Here is a 19,457-nt window from a genome sequence, read left to right as displayed (position 1 = left end):
AGTGATATGTGGGCCTACTTAATTGAGTATTTTCCTATAGATGCTAGTTCAGTTATTTTCAATGCTAAGCCTTTGGCAGAAAAAAATACAGCCATAATATTAAATCATAAAGTGTTCATTAGAAGAAAATAATACATGACTTCAAGTAAAACTGGAGAGCTTTCAAATTTCTTGCTGCCTTGCAGTTAGAATTGCTTGGTATTTAGTGCTGACTTGGGCAAATATACATATAGCATTTTATGTACCATTCAATATGTCTATATATATTCTTGCAAGTTCTCAGTTTTGACTTCTTTTAAGTATGAAGTGCGTTTCTAGGTAGATCAAAAAGAAAGACTCGGGAATACGTTTTCCCAGTACGTGTACACATACATCTTTCTCTATCCTTTTTCACTCCAGTCCAGCTTTGAAAACACACTGACCTAGTCCTTGACCGACACAGTGAGTCTGTGAAATCAGATTAGTTAACCTCTGAGTTGCTCAGAATCCCTATAGACAGCATCAGTGGCTTAGCACCTGGAGTACTTACTTAAAAATCCTCTGTATCTGCACCCCAGAGTCAAATCCACAGTGTCTGGGTTGGGGCCAAGGAATCTGAATTTTTGACAGGTACCCCAGATGGTTCTGATACAGGTGATGCCCAAACCCTACTCTGAGAAAAGCAAAAAAGGAGCTAGCATAGCAAACATTACCTTATTTGATTCTCAAGACAGGCCTGTGAGATCAGAATTTACCAATGGAAAAATCTGACGTTCAGAGAGGTCCCACTCCCTGTTCCATCTGGTTCCCTGAACACACCATGTGCCTTTACATGTGACCTTCCCGTGTCTGGAACCCCCTTTGCTTCCTCTCTGCTTGATAAATCCCCTCTTGTACTTCAGGGCCCAGCTCTGGGTAGGCAGAACTCATCATCCTCTCCTTGCTTCTAGAGCCCTTGGCTTGCTCTGATGGTTTGCTATCTGTCACATGGAAGATGGCTGGCTCTATACCTGTCTGTGCCCCCACAGACTCAGTTCCTCCATCGCAGACTTCTTCCTGGACACCCAGTGCCTTTCCCTGTTCCTAGAATGTGGGAGGTGCCTCTTAAATATGACACCCAGAAAAAAAAATACATATATATATATATATGTGTGTGTGTGTGTGTGTGTGTATATATATATATGTGTGTGTGTGTGTGTATATATATATATATATATATATATATATATATACACACACATACATACATAATACATGACACCCAGGTTGTAGAGCCAAGATCCAGACCACCATCTTCTGTCAACCACTCGGTGTTCTATCCTTCTCACCAGAAAATTCCAGACTACTCCAGCAGGTCATAAACTTTTAGATGCCTTCCAGAAGTGCTCCATAGTATACAATATAGCCACAGGCTTTTTCTGACCGCTATTTGTGACCTAAATCCACAGTGGTAGAGGAATTCTTAGTAAGATTAAGGGAATGATGTAAGACCTTGAAATAGATGAAAAGGACTATCTTTCAACACAAAAATTGAAATCACCAACCTGGGTACTCTAGTGCAATGTTCTAAATAAACAACTGAACTGACTCCTGGGAGGCCTTCACACTGACCTCAAAACTTCAGACGCAAAACCCTGGGGAGGATGCTAGGCCTCTACCATAGAAAACTATCTTGCTTTGGTCTGGCTTAGCCGCAGACACTATTTCTGAGCCCTGTAGCACCAATATTAGAGAGAAAGGGTTACTTAGAAGTGATCCCCTGGTATGCAGTGCTGGCCCACTTCCCTCACCCCAGAGAAGGACCTCATAATCTCTTTCTAATCATTATGTGATATTTCAAATTGATTCCTTTCTGGCCCTCAAGTTGCTCGCAACTATATTTCTTATTTAGTTGAACCTGCTACACACACATGATCAGTGTACCGTCTGCTTTGTCAACATAACCAGCCTCGCCCTGCCCAGACTGAGTTCCAATCAACTGTGGCTTGGACAAAACATGGATTTTTTTTCTTTCAGTCAGTGTGGGGGAGAATGTTAGTCATAGCATGCTGCCTATTTGTACTATGTCAGGTTGTCTATTTCTGTCAACTAGGTACAAATTTAGCAAAAGGTACATGATTTGCATGTCACAGTAGGTTAGAAAGTTGCTATATAAACAACCCAACGTGAACTTCCTAGTCACCTTCTGTTGCATATGGAGGTGGAAAGAAATAGATTACTCTCTAGTCAATGTCAATTAAATCATCCTTGAAGACTTTCATCTTTGCCTTGAAGGTTCATCTTTGCCTTGAAGGTTATATTAATAGTCATACTTGCATAGCTCTTTCCTTCTTCAAAAACTTCCACGTTTGGCCTCACAACAGCCCTTTGGGCATCAATATTCATCTCATCTTGCATAACACACAGAAGTCAAATGGTTTTCCCAAGGTCACAAACTCCATTGTACACCATTGTGTCTGGTCTTCTTTTCATTACACTAGAGAACTTCCCCTAAAACTAGATGCCACATATCTTCATATTATACCTACAAATGTAAACTCATGGGGGCCTGGGTGGCTCAGTTGGTTGAGCATCAGACTCTTGATTTCACTGAGGTCATGATTCCAGGGTTGTGGGATCAAGCCCTGCATTGGGCTCCCTGCCAAGCGTGGAGGCTGCTTAAGATTTTCTCTCCCTCTGCCCCCTCCGTCACTCACACTCTCTCTCTCTAAAATAAAAATAGGGGTGTCTGGGTGACTCAGTCAGTTAAGCATCCGACTTTTGATTTCAGCTCAGGTCATGATCTCATGCAAATTTGAGCCCCTCATCGGGCTCTGTGCTGACAGTGTGGAGCCTGCTTGAGATTCTTTCTCTCCTCTCTGCCCCTCCTCCTCTCTCTCTCTCTCTCTCTCTCTCTCTCTCTCTCTCTCTGTCGTTCTCTCTTTCTCTCAAATATAAAATCAAACAAAAAAAAATAAAAGTAACCTCAGATGGGCTTAAATCTTAAAACTGGTGCTACTGCTGGCTGGCAGTGTGGTCACGGAGACATCACATTACCATTGGTAGTACATCTAACTTTCTTCAAGAGATGAATGCTTCCATATTGAGGTCACGTGAGCACTGATATCAGGCAGGCTTAGGAATGGTGCAGATGGTCCATGAAGTTGCTGGACTCAGAGCATAGTGAGCTTAATTATGATGGTGTTGGGGCACCTGGGTGGCTCAGTCAGTTGAGCATCTGACTCTTGATTTCAGCTTATATCACTCTTGATTTCAGCTTATATCATGATCTGTCAGGTGTGAGATTGAGCCCCGCATTTGGGTGTGGAGCCTGCTTAAGATTCTCTCTCTCCCTCTTCATCTGCCCCTCCCTCCCTGCTCATGTTTTCACTCTCTCTCTCTCAAAAAAAAGATGATGTTGAAGAAATTCAGGGTCCCATGATATGCCAATGGCAGTTGAGTATGTAGATATAAACTACACAACAGAAATCTTGGTCTCCTGAAGTGTCACTCTGCTGATTGAGGAGTGGGAAGGCGGCTGTCCTACCCATTTCACCCAGGAACCCTCTTCCCTGGAGTTTTTTTCCCCAAATAGTTACAACATGCATAGACATGTATTACTAACTGAGCTGGGCCATTTTAGACCACCATTTGAAAAAGCAGGCTGCCTGAACTACCCTTCTCTGAACTATCGGCAAGTAAATCAGGAAGTGAAAATGCCTATGCCCTGACTCATGTTTTAGTTTACTTGGTGAAAGGAGAAAAAGATATTTTTATGCTATGTTGGGATGGAGACCAGGAGAAGTATTGGTAAATCCAAACTGTGGTTTTTTGCTCATAATACATAGGCATCAGGACATAGCTGGTGATATTTTAGATATTTTATTATTTAGTTTTGGTGATATGTTTGAACTGAACCATCATATATAGATAAGTATTCTAGCAGAAGTATGTTATTACTTGGCATTTGCCTTCACTGCTCCAGGAAGTTTTCATAAATTATCTCATTTAATCTTCTCAAAGACCCAGTGATGTAGGTACTGTTATTTCCATTTTGCAGATGAAAACAGAGCATGATGGCCTTTAATGGCTTGCCCAAGGTACACAGCTAACAAATGGCAGTGGCTGAATTCAGATTCAGTTAGGTTAGCTCTGGAGCCAACTCTCTCTCTAACTGTGTGACCCATGGGATGTGGTAGGCAATACTCAGCTCCCAGAGCAACGAGGATGTTTTACAGGAACTTAATGAATGCTTGTTGGATAAATGATACAAACAAATGAGTAATATTCATCCAGCTTGCAAAGAAAAATAAGGCATATTTGGGGTACTTCCTGTTGATGGAATCTAACTTCCCAAATATTGAATCAAGATAATTTAATAAAAGCAAAGCTCTGTATGATTACCATTAGGTCATCAATTTTTAAATTTTTTCTTTTTTTTTAACATTTATTAATTTTTGAGAGACAGAGAGAGACAGAGCATGAGTGAGGGAGGGGCAGAGAGAGAGGGAGACACAGAATCTGAAGCAGGCTCCAGGCTCCAAGCTGTCAGCACAGAGCCTGACGTAGGTCTCGAACTCACGAACTGTGAGATCATGACCTGCACTGAAGTTGGACGCTTAACTGATTGAGCCACTGAGGCGCCCCTAGGTCATCAATTTTTAAAATTTTATTTATTTTTGAGAGAGAGAGAGAGAGAGAGAGATTGAGAGAGAGAGAGAGAGAAGCGGAGCTCACTCGAAGCAGAGTTTGTGCTCACCTGAAATGGGGCCCGAGCTCACCTGAAGACGGGCTCAAGCTCACCCAGTGTGGGCTTGAATTCACAAACCGAGATCATGACCTGAGCCAAAGTCAGATTCTTTGGCTCTAGTGACTGAGCCACCTAGGCACCCAATTGTTTTAAATTTTAAATAAAAATGTGTGATTTACCAGAAACACTCTTTAGACATTTTAAACTGATTCTCTCGCAGTTATCTCAAATAAGTCATGCCCATCAGTATTTAAAGATACTTTCCCTTTGGTTGCTTGGCCAGCTCAGTTGGTGGAGAATATGACTCTAGATCTCAGGGTCATGAGTTCGAGTCCCATGTTGCACATGGAGCCTCCTTAAAATAAAAATAAAAACAATAAGAAGACTTTCCCTTTCACCTTGGTTTAGGTCTCAATTCCTCATGTAGCCTCTCTTCTCAAATCCAACCATGTTTGACTCTGAAAAACTGTTTATTGGAATGCCTATTCTTCCTATGTTAACTTCAGTATATAATATAAAATAATAACCTTGATCACAAACCCAAGAACTTATAGGTTTTCTTGTTCAACCTCTTGAGTTTATAGTCATTCTTGTTTACAGTGCTTGTGAATGTGAATCTGAAATGCTTTATGGATTTTAATTTTTTTATTTGTATTTTTAAGATTTTATTTTTTGAGCATTCTCTATACCCAACGTGGAGCTCCAACTCACAACCCCAAGATCAAGAGTCACATGCTCCACTGAAGGAGGCAGCCCAGTGGCTGGATTTTTAAAACAAATTATTTTAACTGCATGCTACAAGACCATCTCATAAAGAGAATCTGTGTGGATTTCTCCTTTTTTCTCAACATCTTTGGGTGGCCCGTGTTAGCATTCCCATCTAGAAAGATTTGAACTAGTATCTGGAGGGCTTTCGCTAAAGAACACCATGCATCAGTTCTGGCTGGAACTCCCCATCTGCAGAAGAAGCCAAGGTTCATTCATCCTTCACTGAACATAGAGCCAGGCTGCTGATTACAAAGGAACCATGGCTATACCATCTAGCTAGAGAATTCATATACAACATGCAGAGCTATAGTCCTTTACCCTACGACCAGACTTACTGTCATGGGGAAACCAACGAGAGTTTGCACATATGCCAAAATTTCCCAGGTGTTAGGAGAATAAGTTTGGGAAACTCCATATTTTATGCTGAAAGAGAACAGCTAAGAAAACTAAAAGAGCTGGGACTTCAATGGCATATTACAAAGACAAATTTATACTTATATTTTTTATCACAGAAGCCAATGAAGGATCCTCATCAAGAACCTAGACTCTTTCCATAATCTGTCTCCAATATCCCCTATGGCAAAAGTCAGTAAACTTTTTTCTTTAAAGGGTCAGATAGTAAATATTTTAGGCTTTGTGGGCCATGCTGTCACTTGGAGTTCCTCAGCTCTGTAGTTGTAGCATAGAAAGCAGCCATAGACAACTAAACATAGCTGTGTTCCAATAAAACTTTATTTATAAAAACAAGTGGCAGGCTAAATTTGATCCACGGGCTGTATTTTGCTGACCCTTGCCTTTAAATCTCAGAATCTTCTCAGAAAAGGTGAATAACACACACTCTTTACTGACTCACCTTGCCCTGGAAGTGTCACACATCACTTCCATTGGTGAGAACTAGTCTCCTGGCTTCATCTAGATGCAAGGGTGCCTGGGAAAATGTAGTTCCTGTCTGGGAAGACACTTTTCTCTACATCATGGAAGAGAAACATGAATCCTTCACAGACATTTAGCCATCTCAGGCATAGGCATATCACACATGCAACTATTATACAACTATTCAGGCATACACATATCACACAACAAATATTCTGCTGGTCCTATAAAAGGAATGCATGTTGAATTTCAGATTTCTTAAAAGCAATACTATTCATAGAAATGAATTTTAGCATGTAATCACTAATTTACTGGTTATGAATTTCTTGGCCCAGTCTGCTCTTGTAAAACTAGTTTTTAAAAGAGGTAACTCATTCTGTATTAGAAATAATAGATTGTATTTTTATTGAAACACTGTTTTCTGCAAACATAGCATCTAATGGAAAGTGGTCATTTGTGTATCAATTACATGTTGGCTTTTCTGTATTGGTTTCATCAGAATAATCAGCAGGTGGGTCCATCCATGAAGACATTGAATTGTTTCCATAGTTGAAGTGCTTTCTTCAGAAGGTGAGGAAAATAATGGTTCAGGGATTAAAAAGCCAGCAGTACATTCAGTTAAAAAAAATACAACCATAAAAATTTTTTTAATTTTAAGATAAAATTCCAGGAATTTCTTTCTTTTTTTTCTTAATGTTTATTTTTGAGACAGAGGGAGAGAGACAGAGTGTGAGCAGGGGAGCAGCAGAGAGAGAGAGAGAGAGAGAGAGAGAGAGACAGAGAGAGAGAGAGAGAGAGACAAGCTCACAGAATTTGAAACAGGCTCCAGGCTCCAAGCCCTCAGCACAGAGCCTGACGTGGGGCTCCAACGCACTAGTGGTGAGATCGTGACCTGAGCCAAAGTCAGACGCTTAACCACTGAGCCACCCAGGAGCCCCAGGATTTTCTAAACTGTAGTTTCCACGGTAACTTTCACTCTTGTATGTCCATAAACTGTTTTGTGTAGCTACAAAGATATTCTATCAAGACTGCCTTGTGTCCAAGGCAGCAAGAGCCACAATTATAGACACCACAGTTCACATGTATCCCTTTTTCATAACTTGTCTGAAAGAAAATGTGATATTTTTCAGCTAAGCTTTACATATGTTTTATCCCTGTTCAAAAGTGAGTTATTTCAGATGCATGAGGAAAGAATGACCTATCTCTGATGGACTTGTGGATAAGGAAAGAATTGATCCTCTGCTTTGTTTTCGACTTTTTCCAGTGCCTAGATTGACAGGTGTCTTCATAATCTCTTACCTATCAGAAAAGACTAACTCAGACAGTGTGAGTAGTGAGTTCTCCTGCTGCTCATCAGTTCTGTCCCCCTCTTTAAGTTTTCCCTCTGGGTACAAAGCTACAAACCGCCAACTCATTGCAGGTATACCTTGATATACCTTTATAAATACTATGTAAAATACTCTATTACAATTTCTAAGTAATTTTTGGTGAAACCTTTTTAAACACGAAAATTCCCAATGCAAATATCCCCTCCTACAATTGTCCATTTGTGTGTGTGTGTAGGGGGGAGTCCTTTACTGGCTTGCACAGCACTGGTACAAATGAGCACATAAAGGTGTTTTATGTGGCTATGCTCACATCCTTGTAATCACAAATCACTTTCATGCTCCCTGCCTGTATTAAGCATCACAGGCTATGGGCCATTGCTGTCACTTTATAGATTTGACTTTTCAAGGCTCACAACCCAAGCGCTTGCGTTCATCCTCCTGGGTGCCTATGCCTGTAATTTAAATTAGCTTCCCCAGCAGGATCAATGTCATCTGGGTGATGAACTTGTGGTCAGCTTAGCCAATCTTCCTGTGAAGCCTTGTATTGGATCAAATACCAGAATAACTAATGTTAGTTATTCCTTTAGTGTACAACATTGAATTTGTCAAAATAGCTAAGAGTAAGTAGTAACTAAGGTTAACACACAATTATATGTGCAATTTACAACTTAGAGGAGTAATTAAATACAAGGAAAAATTATGAACTTTCCACTATCTGGTTATATAGTGATACTGAATTTTGCTTCAACACTAACAGTTATGTGAACTTGAACAAATTCTTTTAAATTTAACTTCTTTCAGTCTTCATTTCCTCATCTGTTAAAAAGGCATTAATAGTCCCCATCTATTTAGGACCCTCTACATGCTAAGCACTGAAGTAGTTGTTTTACATCTATTATTTAATTTATTAGTAATAACAACAAGCAGTGTCTTCTTATATCCATTTTATAATTTGTTAGAAATTGATGTGTGGGTTTCCTTTTTCTCTATCAATGTCCCTGTTTCTTTTGAAAGAATTATACCTTTTGACTACTACTTTTATAGATGATGATGACGGGACTAAGGAGCTGTCGATACAAACCAGTGGAAGAGTGTTTTATTTTTTCCTTTCTAAATTTCCAAGTACATCCTTTGTTGTTATTGCCAGTATAGCAGTAGTTATGATGCAAACCTCCTGAGCGGGGGGACACCTAGGTCAAACATGCAGCCAGCAGGCACAGGAATGGCCAAACTGGTGGGTCAGTGGGTTGGTTTTCTCTGGCTGTATCCCTTCTGACTCACCAGTCCCACGTTAACAAGATGCTAAATGTTTTTAATATCGTCCCATGATAAATGATCTGGGCTTACAGAGCCTCTCCCTCCTATTTGCACTAACCATCGCGTCTGCTAAGTTCATGTTTCCCCTTCTGGACTGAGGACTTCTGGAGGTCAGAGTCCATGTCCTCATTTATCTTTGCGTGGTTGGCATGGTGAATGTGACTGGTACATGTTTGGATAAATGGATGAGTGACTACAAAGTAAATGATATGAAACCAACACTCAAATGAAATCTGCAAGGTCGATGGCTAGAAAGTGGCAGCACCAGCTGTGTCTCTTCTCCCCGCCTCTTACACAGTTGAGGAGGGAGTTGCCATCCTAAGACCATGGATGTGGCTAGCACTTAGTAGGAACTCAAAATGTTTGTTTCTTTCCCTTCTCCAGCGAAGTATTGTTCAGTGTCTCAGTCCTCCACCCTTATTTTGGATTCACAACTTAATCTAGTCTTGGCTTTTGTGCTTTCACAAAAAGTACACCCTTTCAGTTCATCCTGAACCCTCAAAGAGTTCCTGGGTTTTTTCTTCATCTTTCTTCCTCCTCTGCCATTTTGGTTGATTCCTGGAGTAGCTTTATATTCTGCCCTCCTCTTTAGAGCAAACAAACCCTCAGGATTCCTGCATCTTTTTCTCTCCCCAATCAGTAAGGGAAAATATATGGTCATTTGTGTGCGTGACTCTCTCCAGGCCGTTCTTTATTTCTAATCTGGGTGAAATAATTCTCCTGCTTTCATTTAACCTTAAATGTCTATCCTTGGTAGCTATTGCTCGCTTACTGATTCATTTTCATTTACATACAAATCCATTATGACATCCAGCAGACCCCGTGCAAGTTCACAGCTTGCCCTCTATACATACTTTGAAAAGTCTGGGAATTACCTGGAATCCAAACTAAATTAGAATTTAATTTTTTAAAACACTTGAGCAAAATATAAAAAGTTTATACATAGATTCAAGGCAACTTAGCCACATAAGTATAAAGTTTTGGAGAAACACTAAATTAGCATTATTTTGTTGGTCTGCCTTAAGAAGTTCTAAAATAGGATATTAAGTATAAAATTATTTGCTTTTTATCTATGCTACATGTTCTTACCTAACACTTTTGGAGGGTCACTGGTTTTATGTAATCTTCTGTTTAAAATGGCTGATGTGCGATCAGAGATCTTTATAATCAAAGGCAACACACAGGGAACCTTCTGGCTGGTAGTTACTACTCATCTTTGCCCCTTTGCTGCATGAACTGCATGAAATTTTAGCTCAAATGAAGCTAGATGTAATGCTTTTTGATGTTTTCCAAAAGAAGTGTGCATTAGATTGAAAAAAAAAACCACTTTGTTTCTCTTTGGGGAAATAAAACATTCAGGTATGGAACAATGAGACAACAGTACAGAAGAGAGAATCTGGTGGAGTCAAGACTGCCTGCTAGAGATTCTGAGTGCCGTGTGAGTTTAGAGACATTGCCCATAGGAAGTGTGGAACTGATGGTCTGAAGTCAGAGTATCCATCCTCATTTAGTGGCAGGAGCTCAAAACTGAATGACAACAGTAAAGGCAGATATCTCTTTGTTTTGAAGCTAGAGCCTCAATTAGACCTGAGAATGGAATTGAAAGCATAGCACCTTTAACCACTCTGTTAGAACTGTATCTACATGATTCTTCTTGCCCATCTGTACACTCCATCAAACAGTATTGCTTCACCCATTTGAAAAGGGAAGAAAGTGGATTGCTAAAGAGGATTTCTGCAGGACCATTCAGACCCCTGCTGGGAAGAGACCAGCGGGACATGCGCAGTCTTTCAACCGGACCTTCATGGCTTTTCCAGGATCAGTTAAGAGGGAAGAAATTTCAGTACCCCAGACAGAAGCATCTTCCTGATGAGGAAAACCTCCAAATACACGGTTGTAATCTCAGAACCAACCATGTGTTCTAGAAGCTCTGATGTCTTCATTCTGCTCTGGTCAGTTCTCATATACTCAGTCTTACTGTCAGTCGCAACATTCAGCAAAGGAGATCCGAAACAGAGTGAAAAGTTCGACATTTTAAAAACACTCCACAAGGAAATATGTGTGATTATTTTATTAAATTTGAAACGGGCAAAGGACTTTGTATGGCATAAAAGCAGTGGAATAAACCGTGGGACAAAAATATTGATACACATGACAACAGACAATTTAAATATTTTTTATGTTTCAGAGGATATTGTAAATAAAATTTCAGTGCAAATCAAAATTAGGAGAAAATGTCTCCAGTGAAGGGTAATTGTATCCAAAATATAAATCAGTCTTTTAAAATAATAAGAGAAACACTAAAAACTTGAAAGAGAAAGGAATCAAAGATCTGAGCAATTCATAAGGGAAGAAATGCAAATATACTCATTAAACAAACACCAAATGTGTAGCAAGGTTCCATACTAGGTCGTGTAATACAGTACAAAGAAAAGACCAAGTTCCTGCCCTCGAGGAAAAAAAATATTCTGGTGTGGAAAGACCATCAATAAGCAGATTTTAAAAGTAAGTAAGTAAAGGGGCACCTGAATGACTCAGTTGGTTAAGTGTCCAACTTGATTTCAGCTCAGGTCATGATCTCACGAATCATGGGATCTCACATCGGGCTCTGTGCTGACAGTGTGGAGCCTGCTTGGGATTCTCTCTCTCCCTCTCTCCCTCTCTCTCTCTCTCTCTCTCTCTCTGCCCCTTCCCCACTCGTGTGTGTGTGCTCTCTCTCTCTCAAAATAAATAGGTAAACATTTTTTTTAAAAGTAAGTAAATATATGTGTGATGGTGATAAATACTTTGGAGAAAAAGCAGAGGAGGGTAATAACAGATTCCAGGGGTTGTAGGCTTATATACCTTTCTAAGGAGGTGAGTTTTGAGCAGAGGGAAGAGAGGGCACTCCCAATTAGATATCTAAAAGAAGAGCTTTCTAGAACAGAATTGCAGATGCAAATGCCCTGGGGCAGAGAGTACTTCATGTCTTCAAAATAAGAGCCACTAATGTGACTGGGCATAGTCGGCAGAAAGGAGGGCAATGGGCAATGAGATCAGAAAGGCAGCAGGTGGGGCACCTGGGTGGCTCAGTTGGTTAAGGGTTGGACCCCAGCTGAGTCTGACTTCAGCTCAGGTCGTGATCTCATGGTTCGTGAGTCCGAGCCCTGTGTCAGGCTCTGTGCTACAGCTCAGAGCCGGGAGCCTGCTTCAGATTCTGTGCCTCCCTCTTTCTCTGCCCCTTCCCCACTTGCCCTCTGTCTCTCTCAAAAATAAATATTTTAAAAGATTAAGGAAGGAAGGAAGGAAGGAAGGAAGGAAGGAAGGAAGGAAGGAAGAGAGAGAAAAGAAAGAAAGAAAGAAAGAAAGAAAGAAAGAAAGAAAGAAAGAAAGAAAGAAGAAAGAAAAGAAAGAAAAAGAGAAAAAGAAAAAAAGAAAAAGAAAGGCAGCAGGTAGGAGCAGGCCATGCAGGGTCTTGTCTGCTACTCCCTGCCTTTGCTCTGAGTGAGATGTGAAGCCCTTTGAAATTTTGAGCATAATGGTGACATAATGTAGCTTAAGATTTAAGGGACCATTGCTCTGCTTGCTATGTGGGAAACATGTGGAGAGGACAAAGTCTGAAGCAGAGGAAGAAGTTAAGAGTTGCTGTAACAATCCAGGTAGGACATGAAGGTAATTTGGGCTAGGATGGTAACAGGAGGGGTGGTGAGAAACCATTTTTGGATATATTTTGGATCTATTTTAAAGGCAGGGTCAATAGGTGTTGCTGAAGGATCCAATGTGGTGTGTGAGGGAGAAGAGTCTCAAGGGACACCTGGGTTTTTTGACCTGAGCAATAAAAGCGATTTGCAGCATGGGGGGATCCGTGGGGGCAACAGGTTTGAGAGGAACACTCAGGAGTTCCCTTTTAGACAGACTACATTTGAGTTGTCCCTCCAGAGCTGATGGATGCATGAGTTTCCAGTTCAGAGGAGAAAGGATGCACCGTGGATAGATACTGGGAGTCATCAGCATAAGAATGTTTTTTAAAGCCTGAAACAAGGTGGGATGATGTTTGGCTAGGTGCCGAAGAGGTAGAGAGGAGAAAATTTGTCTGGGACTGAGCCTGGGACACCGCAACATTTAGAGCTCAATTGATGGGAGGAGACAGCAAAAAACCCTGGGAAGTGTAGAGGAGTAGCCAGTTATGTCAAATTTTTGCTTCATGGTTTCCTCCATTGCTTTTATGCTCACCTAGTCATTTGGTGCTTATAAAGTGTCCTCCACTTCTGAGGACATTGCACATGAAATCTAGTAGCAAAAACCAAGACTGGGGGAGGTCTTTGAACAAAGGGTTAATAACCCTGGTATGTATAAAACTCAAAAATCTCTAAGAGAAACACTAACACTTCAGTGGAAAAAAGACTTACACATATGAATAAGTGTGAAGTCAGGAAGTCATAAGCTTGATGTTTATCATCGTTTTCTTTTAAAAAATTCATCTTAAAAAAATTTCATCTTAGGCTTCCAAAGGAGTGCAAAACATAATATTTTAAGTACATAATGTAATTTAAATGCAAAGATACAATAATACAAAGTCTCATCAAGAAACTTGCCATATCATGTGTTTATGATGCACATATTCTTTTTTGGTAGAAAATATTTCATCAAGCATATCTGGTATTTTTTATTCCCCTTTATTTTTTTAAGTGTTTGTTTATTTTTGAGAAAGAGAGAGGGTGCAAGTAGGGAGGGGCAGAGAGAGAGAGGGAGACACAGAGTCTGAAGCAGGCTCCAGGTTCTGAGCTGTTAGCACAGAGCCTGATGCGGAGCTCGAACTCAAGAACCGCATGATCATGACCTGAGCCAAAGTCCCACACTTAACCGACTGAGCCACCCAGGGGCCCCTCACTTTTTAAATTGAAATATAATTAACATAGAGTGTTATGTTAGTTTCAGGTGTACAATATAATGATTCAAAAATTCTAAACATCACCTGTTGCTCATCACAAGTGCACTCCTTCATCCCCATCACCTATTTCACCCAAACCCCACCCGTTTCCTCTGGTAACCATCAGTTCTCTGCAGTTAAGTATCTGGGTTTTTGTTTTTGTTTTTTGTCTCTTTTTTCTTTGGCTTGTTTCTTAAATGCCACATATGAGTTAAATCATATGGTACTTATCTCTCTGACTAACTTATTTCACTTAGTATTATACCCTCTAGGTCCATCTATGTTGTGGCAAATGGCCAGATTTTATTCTTTTTTGTGGCTGAGTAATATTCCATAGTATATATACCACATCTTCTTTATCCATTCGTCTATGGATGGATGCTTGCTTCCATATCTGAGCTATAGCAAATAATGCTGCAATAAACATAGGGGCACATGTATCTTTTCAAATTAACATTTTCATTTTCTTTGGGTAAACACCCAGTAGTGGAATTACTGAATCATATGATAATTCTGTTTTTAATTTTTTGAGGAACCTCTATATTATTTTCCACAGGGACTGCACCAATTTGCATTCCCACCAACCATGCATGAGGGTTCCTTTTCCTCCACATCATCATCAACACTTTTTATATCTTGTCTTTTTTATCCTAGTCATTCCACCCGGAGTGAGGCAATATCTCATTGTGGTGTTGATTTACATTTCCCTCAAGGTTAGTGATACTGGGCATCTTTTCATGTGTCCACTGGTCATCTCTGTCTTCTTTGGAAAAATGTTTATTTGGATCCTGTGCCCATTTTTTAATTGGGTTATTTGTGGGCGGTTTTGTTGCTGAGTTGTATAAGCTCTTTATATATTTTAGATATTAATGCCTTTTGGGTTAATGGATATACCATTTGCAAATATCTTCTCCCATTCAGTGGGCTGTTTGTTTTGTTCCTGGTTTCCTTCACTGTGCAAAAGCCTTTTTTTAATGTAGTCTCCATAGTTTCATTTTGCTTTTGTTTTCCTTGCCCTAGGAGACTTATCTAGAAAAATATTTCTATGGCCAATGTCAAAGAAATTATTGCCTATACTCTCTTCTAGATTTTTATGGTTTCAGGTCTCCCGTTTAGGTCTTTAATCCATTTTGAGTTTATTTTTGTGTATTATGTAAAAAAAATGGTCCAGTTTCATTCTTTTGCATGTAGCTGTTCAGTTTCCCCAGCACTAGTTATGAAGAGACTGTCTTTTTCCCACTGTATATTCATTTTATTTGGGGGCCAGTATCTCTTATGAACATAGATGCAACAGTTCTCAACAAAATATTAGCAATGTGAATCTAACAAATAAATTTTAAAAAATCATTCATCACAGTCAAGTGGGATTTATTCCAGGGATACTAGGGTGGTTCAATATGCACAAATCACTTAATGTGATACATTAACAAGAGAAAGCATGAAAACCATATGATCTTCTTAATATATGCAGAAGAAGCATCTGGCAAAGTACAATGTCTACTCATCAAACTCCCAACAAAGTAGGTTTAATGTGAACATACCTCAACATAATAAAGGAAATGTATGGAAAATCCCACAGAGAACATCATACTCAATGGTAAAAAGACTAAGAGCTTTTCCTCTAAGATCAGGAACAAGGCAAGGTCTACTCTTATAACTTTTATTCAACATAGTACTGGAAGTCCTGGCCACAGCTATCAGACAACAAAAAGGAATAAAAGGCATCCAAATTGGTAAAGAAGAGGTAAAATTTTCACTATTTGCAGATGACATGGTACTATATATAGAAAACCTGAAAGACTCCACCAAAAAACTGCTAGAACTGAAAAATGAATTCAGTAAAAGTCAAAGGATACAAAATTAATACACAGAAATCGGTTGCATTTCTATACACTAATAATAAAGTAGCAGAAAGAGAAATTAAGAAAACAACCCCTTTTACAACTGCACCAAAAAGAATAAAATACCTAGGAATAAATTTTTGTAATTTTTTTAATGTTTATTTTTGAGAGAGAGAGTGCAAGCAGGGGAGGGGCAGAGAGAGGAGACACAGAATCTGAAGCAGGCTCCAGGCTCCAAGCTGTCAGCATAGAGCCTGACGTGGGACTCAAACCCATGAACTGTGAGATCATGACCTGTGCCAAAGTCAGACGCTCAATCAACTGAGCTACCCAGGCACCCCAACCTAGGAATAAATTTAACCAAGTGAAATACCTGTACTCCAAAAACTATAAAACATTGCTGAAAGAAATTGAAGAACACACAAAGAAATGGAAAAACATTCCATGCTCATGGATTGGAAGAACCAATATTGTTTAAATGTCCATACTACCCAAAGAAATCTACAGATTTAATGCAATCTCCTCAAAATACCAACACCATCTTTCACAGAACTAGATATCCTAAAATTTGTATGGAATCATAAGCAATCACAAATAGCCAAAGCAATCTTGATAAATAAGAACAAAGCTGGAGGTACCACAATCTCAGATTTCAAGGTATACTACAAAGTTGTAGTAATCAAAACAGTATGGTACTGGCACAGAAATAGACAGACACATGAATCAGTGGAACAGGATAGAGTCCAGAAATAAGGTAATGCGTATATGGTTAATTACTCTATGACAAAGAAGGCCAGCATACCTGGTATTTTTTAAAAATCATCTCAGAGCCACATTACATGAAGCAAACCATCTTAGAAATTCCCTTGGTAAAGACTTGGAGATGTTTAACCTCAGTAATAAATAAATACATATGAATGAAATATAACTTTGCCCTTACCAAAATGGCGAAGAATACAAAATAGAAAAAAATCCCAGAGTTGGCTAGGAGATATAAAAATGGTCTTTCTGAAGTAGAGCTGTGGGGTGTGTATTTTGGTACTGCATATATTTTCTGGTGTTGGTTTGTATCAAAAGCCTGAAAATTTGGCATTGTCTTTGACTCAGCAGTCCCAGCCTTAGAAGTTCTGATTCTTTAAATATACAACGGAAACAATAATTGATAAGGGCAAAGATTCAACCACAAGAAGGTCCACAGCATCCGTAACAGAGGTGGTAAAAATTTGGGAACCATAAACAATACAGAAATATCTATATGACAGTATACTATGGAACAATTAAAAATGATGTCATACGAGCACTGGGTGTTGTATAAAAGTCATGAATCACTGATTTCTACTCCTGAAACCAATATTGCACTGTATGTTAACTAACTAGAATTTAAATTTAAAAACTGATGTCATAAAAGTAATGACATAGAAAAATGTTTCTAATATAGTGAAATTGTATGACCTATTTCTGTTTATGTATGCCTAGAAAATAGACGGAAAGAAAATACACCAAACTGTCATATTCATCTCTTGGTAGTATGAGATAAATGATTTTAATTTTATTAGATTTGCCTGTTTCAAGTTTTCTACCATAAATTTGTTAGTTACATTGGCACATGGCGCAATTTCAGAAGAAAAGGCTAGGAATTTTTCACCAAAATAACACAGAAGCAACATTCTAGGGCAGCACATCCATTTGAATTTGCTACGATGCAGGACCCCTGGCTGGCTCAGTCGAGTAAGCATCTGACTCTTGATCTTGCCTCAGGTCATCATCACATGGGTCTTGGGTTCCAGCCCTGGATCAGGCTCCCTGTTGAAAGCATGGGATCTGCTTGGAATTCTGTCTCTCCCTCTCTCTGCCCCTTCCCACTTGCACTCTCTCTCCCTCTCAAATAAATAAACAAACTAAAAAAAAAAAAAAAAAAGAACTTGCTACAATGCTAGAAATGTTCCATATCTGTATTGTGGAATGCCATAGCCACGTGTGGCTACTGGGTACTTGAAATGCAGTTAGTTCACCTGAGAAACTGATTTTTCATTTTAATTAAGTAAAATTTACAGAACTACATGCAAATAATAGCTACTGTATTGGACGATGGGATTCTATGGCAGATTGGCACAGCACAGAGAAAAGATCAGCAGACCTGGTTCAGTGTGGGAAGAGCTCTGGATTAGACCAGATCTGAGATGATCAGCCCCCATTGGAATTAGTAGAATGCCCATCAGTTTACTAGGAGAAATTGGAAGCTTATTTCCAACCCCAGTGAATAAAGTTAGATGTGTATAATTTAGGTGTAAGTTAACTGTAATGTAAATGATAGAGCGTTCTCATTCCATAATGTAGGCTTTTTCTTAATTGATACATTTGGTTGGCTTTATCTTACTTTATATATTTGGTTGTTGTCACAAAATTTGTAATTAAAGTACTCTTCCAGACCCTGGAAAAGACAGAATTCTGGACAGAGTGAATGCTATCCTAATATTTTAGGCACTATGCTGATATCTAGGAGCAGTAAACAGCACTCCTTATCAAAAGTTGCTTTTTAAATAGGCTTATACTACTCTCTGCATGTGTGACATTTCAATTTAAGAGCTGCACATGAAGAAGTATATCCTATGATGACCTCTTAAAAGACGAAGGGAGAAGACTCTCTCTTTTCTCATATTTTGTTTTGTGGCTTATGTTTTAAGAGCTATTCTCTTGGAGTTAATGTGCTTAAAAGCTTCCAAAAAATTTACAATCTGTTTTTATCTAGGAAAAAAGGCACAGCTCCTAATTCCTCTTAACCAGGATTATTAAATTTTATAGCACTTAAGGTAATGTAACGATTATACTCTGATGGGAGAATAATGTTTTAAAAATAATGAAATTATGGCAGAAGCATTTCGATATAATTATAGAGCCATAATAAAAATTTCAATTAGCCTTTCATCACATTGCAATTAACTGTGCATTTAACGTTAGTTCGGCCATAGGCTTCACTTGTTTCTTCCTTTTAAAAAATAACATGATTATTTTTTTGTTTTGTTTTGTTTTCACATTAGTCTGAGAGGTCTCCTAGAAAATTAAATTAAAATCCAACCAAGTTTTCTAAAAAATAAGCAAAAAGTGGAAGAAGATATACTTCAAATGATCATAATTCTAATTTAAATTATATCAGTTATCGATTGCTGTGTGACAAGTTAACCCAAAATTTTGCCACTTGAAACATGTGTGAGTCACAGTTGCTGAAGGTGAGGAATCCGAGAAAGGCTTAGCTGGGTAGTTCTGGAGCAGGGGTCTCATGAGATGGCAGTCAAGCTGTCCGCCAGAGCTCGCACGATCCGAAGCCTTAACTTGAGCCTCCAAGTGGAGGATCCACGTCAGTATGGCTGTTGGCAAGAAGCCTTAGTTCCTTACTGGGTTTTGGCAGAAATGGAGGCCCCAACACCAGGATCTTGCCACGGGACTGCTTGAGTGTCCTTTTTACATGGCAGTTGACTTCCTCTAGAGTTAGTAATCCAAAAGAGAAAGCCCGAAGCCTCAAGGTCTTTTATGGCCCAACCTTGAAACCACGTAGCGGTACCTCTGCCTTATTCTGTTCATGAGAAAAGTCACTAAGACCTACCCATATTCAAGAGGGCAGTAACGAAGCCATAGGAATGTGTGTACTCGCTTTAAATCGAAACATCCATGAAATGCAAACAGGAGAAGGCAAAGCCGTACTTAGAACCCAAATA

At 39.3% G+C, this 19,457-nt stretch overlaps 1 protein-coding gene across 1 annotated transcript in view; it reads left to right on the top strand.

Moving 5' to 3' along the window:
- The window catches only part of LHFPL3 (LHFPL tetraspan subfamily member 3), a 580,464-nt gene that overhangs the window by 337,854 nt on the left and 223,153 nt on the right, over positions 1–19,457 (top strand). The window lies entirely within an intron of this gene.

This window comes from Panthera tigris, chromosome A2 (assembly GCF_018350195.1).
Source record: "Panthera tigris isolate Pti1 chromosome A2, P.tigris_Pti1_mat1.1, whole genome shotgun sequence".
In the NCBI taxonomy this organism is placed as follows: domain Eukaryota; kingdom Metazoa; phylum Chordata; class Mammalia; order Carnivora; family Felidae; genus Panthera; species Panthera tigris.
The sequence above is the reverse complement of the archived record's forward strand: the minus strand, read 5'-3'. Positions and strand labels throughout refer to the sequence as shown.